The sequence below is a fragment of the Magallana gigas genome, chromosome 2 (genome assembly GCF_963853765.1).
Source record: "Magallana gigas chromosome 2, xbMagGiga1.1, whole genome shotgun sequence".
Classification (NCBI taxonomy): domain Eukaryota; kingdom Metazoa; phylum Mollusca; class Bivalvia; order Ostreida; family Ostreidae; genus Magallana; species Magallana gigas.
The window spans coordinates 24,263,692-24,269,739 of NC_088854.1; the positions used below are offsets into that span (position 1 = coordinate 24,263,692).

Consider the following 6,048-nt stretch of genomic DNA (forward strand, 5'->3'; position numbering starts at 1 on the left):
AGAGGCCATCAATACAGTGAAGTTCGGCATTTGAGTCACAGGTAGTGGCTGAGCAATCTGCAGGAGCTGAGCAGGACTCGGCGTACACTACAGAAATAGTTATAAACACTGACACAAATATTTGGAAGAAATGCTCAACCGTTTATGGTTGTAGAAAGCAAACAGGATAAGTATCCTACTGCATTTAGATGTGGTTTAATCATCATGGATAGTTCAATTGAAAATTAACTGGTATTTACAAATTGAGTTTTCGAATACCTTTATTTTAAATGATCTGTGTTTAAAAGAATGTGTTATATTTTTAAATTATTATTTTAATATTTTTTCTAATATCCAAAAATCTAGACACAAAGGAACGTTATATTTACCTGCATATGATCTAGCAGGTCGCAAAAATGTTTCAATTTTTATTTAAACATGAAACTTAAAAAATATTGTAATTTTCCAAAATTCTACGATTGTTAAACATTATTCATGGCATTCAATGAAATACTTGTTTCGGCTATGGCTTCAAACTAAAAAGAGATATATTTTTTTTCGCTTTATAACACGTAAATTGATGTCTGTATCAATTCGCTGAATCATATAAAACTATCGTTGCTGGGGTTTTTTTTTTTTCGAGTAATATGGCAATTTAACTACCCTCGAAGTACATATTCACCTCACCTTCGGCTCGGTGGATATGGTACTTCTCGGGTAGCTATATCATCGTATTGACCTAAAACCAGCAATATTTGCTGTTTTCTAAAATAACTCTAATCACGTTTCTGATAACATTGGGCATTGGTTATAAGATGTCAGCTAAGAAACATTACCTGCCACAAGAACACAAGCTAAGATTAGTACGACCCTCATGATGAAATATACGAATAGATAGGAATAGATAGGTTTCTGACCGTTTATAAGGTGGGAAAGTTTACGCAATTTTGATAATTCTAATCACGTTTCTGATAACATTGGGCATTGGTTATAAATGTATTAGTGTGGTCACGACATCTCTTAAGTTTTAACATATAATATTGATCTTTGTAAGATTAAAATACGCGTGATTACGATTTAGGAAGAAAAATTGGGGTTTTTTCTTCCGCTTTTAGTATTCAAAATGTGTCAGTGAAGTATTTCTAATAGTCTATTAAAACTTTAGCGTCGGTCGCCGAGTTTTAAGTAAGATACATAGCTTTTATTAATATGTTATGTAAACAAAGCTCAGAATATGTTTTTGTTAGTATTTTCAAAATTCAAGGTTTAGACCTAAAATGAAGATGACAAACACTAAACACTGTTTTTTATGTTCAGAACAAATTAACAGGTAGAAAAATCAGCTCGAAAAAGAACTGTGAGAACCGCATCTTTCGTATTACTCTTTCTCTGACACTCGAATTCAGATTGATCATTAGAAAAACATTGATAAAGCATTGTAATAAAAAACAAAAAAAAGAACCCCCCAAATTAAACACCCCAGGAAAATAAAATTTAACAAACATTGTGACCATGCCCCTTTTTGAATATGATGAAACCTATACCCCTTTTAATTAAAGTTTTATATTCTTAGAATATTAAATTGTTTGCTTGCAAAGAAATAAAGGGATTGCCTATCGAATTGCCTATCATATGAAATTTGAGAGTCAGTCGTAGAGATACAAGCAAGATACAGGGCTCACATTTCTTCGTCATGTAAACAAGGCTCGTGCCCTGTTTTGTTTACATATGTTCAATATACCAGTAAAAATCTTTTTCAAGCTGAGTTGTCTATTTTCTTATTCATTTTAAACATAGATTAAAAGTTCCAAACGTTTCACACATTCATTTTAGGTCTAAAACTGGAATTTTTACTTCAACTTTCAAAATGTTAACAAACCGTTTGTTACATATCAAAGAATTATAAGCTCTGTAACTTGCTCATAACTCAACGAACGACACTCAGATTTTGGTTGCCTATCAAAAATGCCTTACTGAAGCATAATCGGAAAAATAATTTTTGACCAAACTTGTGACCATGCCCCTTTTAGTTTTAAAAAAAGGAAAAAGTCTGGAGAGTGTATTTGACGTGGCAGGACAATGACTTTCTCAGACTCAAAAAAAAAATTTGCTTCACACACTCAGATGTTATGGACCATTATTACGAAGTATGCGAACATCCCTAAATCCTGACACAGGGTGCTGTTTATGATATATGTACTAATATTTCTTGGGCTTTTTAGTATAACTTTTGGTCTTCGACCACTGAATTTGTACGGCTTCACCATGGGAAGATAAAGAACCTTCTTTGTGTTTATGGTTCTTTTGGCAGCTACTGGTCTTCTACCGTGTTTTGTTAGCTATATATGTATGTTTATATATATATATATAGAGAGAGAGAGAGAGAGAGAGAGAGAGAGAGAGATAAACCTACCTAAAAGCAAATTTGGCCTAGAAAATCGTAATGTATGATGCACGTTATTTCAATAAAATCAACCAGGACCAACTTTTCAATATGTTTCTTAGTGTTTTCATATATATTATTAATTCATATTAAATTTCTATTAGCATAAAGAAGATGAATATACATGTACACGTAAACCATTATATACAGAAATTCATTATATGATGTTGACTTACTTTTCTCTTTTTCATAATAACCTATATATGAATCATTCTTCATAAAGGTAATATAATTCGACATCCAGATTCTTATCAGTCAGACAAAAGACTCCCTGATCACCTGTAGCAAACGTCTTTCTATGGGTAAAAATGCACCTGGTGATTGCGGTACAAGTTTTAAAAGGTGTATGCCTTATTGGTTAATATTCACATATAAGTATGTAGGTTATTTTAAGATGATTTCTATTCGATCGAAGGAAAACCATATGTACTTTTTTTTTAAAAATTACTTTTACAACAAAAATACAAGAAAGTTTGCATTTGAGTTATGTACTTCTTTTATTTACTAAGTCATACTTAATTTTATTATTGTTAGTCTATTTTAATAAGCATAAAAACGATATGTATATAATTTTGTAAGAAATGCTAATAAACTCATGTAATAACATACAATCACAGAAAAGCACTTGATTTGGTAAGGTATTTAAAATTGGAACTGTTCCTTTAAAAGCCTCTATTTTTTAAAAAAAATAAATTTGTCCTGATAAGAGTAAATGGCATTGTTTAAAAGTATTATAATTGATGTCAAAAAGATTTAATCTTTTTGTTTATCTAACGACAAAATAAAGGAGAAGTTGACACAAAATTACAACACCATATTAGAAGATCGATGCGAATCTAAATAATAAAGACAAATGAAGTTTTGGCAATTGTTTTATATTTCTTCATGCATAGATGAGTGATTCAATGTGTTTGCTATATTTATACATCGTGATTCTGAAGTTAGACATTGATACCTATCAATTTATTCAAAGTTATAAAGATCCTCCATTTGATAATTGTCTGTATTATATCTAAGGAAAGAGATTTATAATGCATTGCAAGAGAAGCGATATCAAACGCAGAACAAAACCAATATAGGGTATTTCGTTTGGATCGAGGAATCGTTATCTTATTGCTTATCTTACAATAAAGCTTATTTCAAAAAAGTTACTAAAATCTTAACGAGGTTCTCGTTCGTGTTTTGAATATAATCTCTGAATATTAACGGTATCGACGGAATTAATTCCGTTCAACGGTAACAAAAAAAAATAAATACAATGACATACAATTGAATACAAGTGTTTTCAAGACAGATGCTCATTATATGTAAATTGTAATTAAGCGAGTGTACTCTGGAATTTAAAGGTATTATCTTATTTGCAAAAAGAATCATTAATTATCATTAAGAAAACGTGAAAAAAACATACCTAACAGAAAATAGCTTCATAATTTTGTATGCCTCCACAGATATGCAGACAGCTCTACGACTTTTATTTTGTTTACATCATGCTTCGATGATTCCACATTTTGTTAAATATTAAAATTTCCATCTATTTCATATCTCCTAATATAAAAAAAAATCGTTTGTGATATGTTTAATGATTAATGAGCGTAAATGCATCTAACAAATCTACGCCTTTTTGTTGTGTTTTGGTGTTTCAATTAACTGTATAAAAGTAACCTTTAACGCATGATAAGATTAAATTGTTTAGCCAATGCAAAGGAGCAATATTTTTGAATTGCAAAAAGTTAATAATCCAAGTTTTTTTTCAAACAGTCGTCCGATTTATGACAAATAAGAGTGAAAAAACTAAAACGTAGTTTATTGTTTTAAAAGTGTAAACATCTGCAATGACCATCGACACAGTGGTGTTGACGTCCGTTGTCACATCTTCCGCTGCACTGGTCAGCGGTGGTACAGCCTGCAATTCACAAATCAATAAAAGTAAAGAACATAAATTATTGAGTTATTTAAATAAAGCACAGAATTAATACGTCATATAACTTACCTCCGGTACCGGAAGCAGCCGTTGTGCATGTGCACTGGTGGTTAACACAGTGAAGTTCTGATCCTGAGGCACACATTGTAACGCTGGAATGACAGTCTCTGGTTTCTCTGCACATCTCAGCAGTTACTGCAACAGACAAAGAAAATTTAAAAAATATAGTTGGATATATTGAAAGACTTTATTCCTCGCCAACATACCCCAATGATATCGATACTATTGCTACAAACATGTTCCTCGACGAAGTAGAAATTAAGTTCAAGTTATGAACATTGACCTACCTGCTACAACAACGACAGCCAACATGATGAAAACTTTCATGATGATAGATTGGTACCTGGCGAAAATGGAAGTAATTCTACAACTCACACTGCTGGCTTTTATACAGATTCACTCAATCAAAATAGCACGTGCTCAATCATGTTTGATTACGAATAGTATATCACGGCCAGGTTATGATAACATTATTCTAGTACAGTGACCAATTCAGATTGTTCAGTGTTTGTTCAAAAGACTTTATAGCTACTAAGTGAAAGGCTTAGTGTTCTAGTGGCGCCACGATTTGAAAGAAATTGAGTTTACGTACGTAGAATAATATAGCGATATATGATAATTATTAATAATAATCATGCTCAAAATTTATTTCGAATTACGTACTATCTATATTCCAGTTACAATTATAAATTAAATTCTTCTGAGCCAAAAGAAAGTTATGAATTCGCTGATTTATATTAAAGTTAGGCTAGCATGAACATATTTGAGACTTTTACAGAGAGATCAGATGACATTTGAGGGCCAAAAAGACTGATAATTTTTTTTTTAAGTGGGAGGTTATAAGTGAGTTAAATCAATGTAAAAGCAACATAAAATACATTGTTTTGGTTCACATGCAGTTTTAGCTGAAGAAATTCAATATATTTCAGATTCACTTTAACGTATGTATGTATAAAACATTTTTTCCACGACCCTTAGATTTCATCAATAATTCACAGAGAAAATTAAAGTCAATGATAAGGGAGTAATTTATTATATATGGACAGACATGTTTGTGTATTGAACTTGATATAGAAAATTAATCAGCAAAAAAATATAATAGCCTATGATCTACATCTTTGCCTGGGTGGGCAATGTGACCCCAGCTATGCTTGTATTGTATGTACATGTATACCTGATGAGATGTTTTACTTTTATAAGTATGTTGTTAAAATATATGCATGAGTTTATATTTTAATTTCCAGAAAATATTTAAAGGTAAACGTTTTCTCTATTTGTTCAATAATCTTACAGTAACAAAAGCGAGAATGCTAATGAATAAAAAAAGCTATCAAACTTTTGTGTTTAATTTTATTTTTGAACTCCATTTGAATTTCATTAACATACATTCTTATTTAACTATTAGTATTGTAAAAGTTTTAAAATAACTATTTTAAGGTCAAGATCTAGCAAATGATTCCAGAGTGTCTTTTTGGTGCTAGAACCATTATGATGTTAAATTGATTTTAAGAATCTTTTTTCCGTACTTAACGGCTTTAAAGGAAAATTAAACAATTTCTTGACATTCTATGTTAAATCATGGGAATAGTAATCCCGGTACATATATTCAATTTGACATCGTTTTAAGGAGGATGTCAAGAGCTTG

At 30.9% G+C, this 6,048-nt stretch overlaps 1 non-coding gene across 1 annotated transcript; it reads right to left on the bottom strand.

Annotated features, from left to right (window-relative positions):
- Window positions 1-4,209: 4,209 nt before the first annotated feature.
- Window positions 4,210-4,851, bottom strand: LOC117680298 (uncharacterized). The gene is made up of 3 exons (XR_010710183.1): window positions 4,691-4,851; window positions 4,413-4,538; window positions 4,210-4,325 (listed from the first exon to the last, which is right to left on the bottom strand). It is a non-coding gene; the product is annotated as an uncharacterized protein (transcript).
- Between the last annotated feature and the right edge of the window lie 1,197 nt (window positions 4,852-6,048).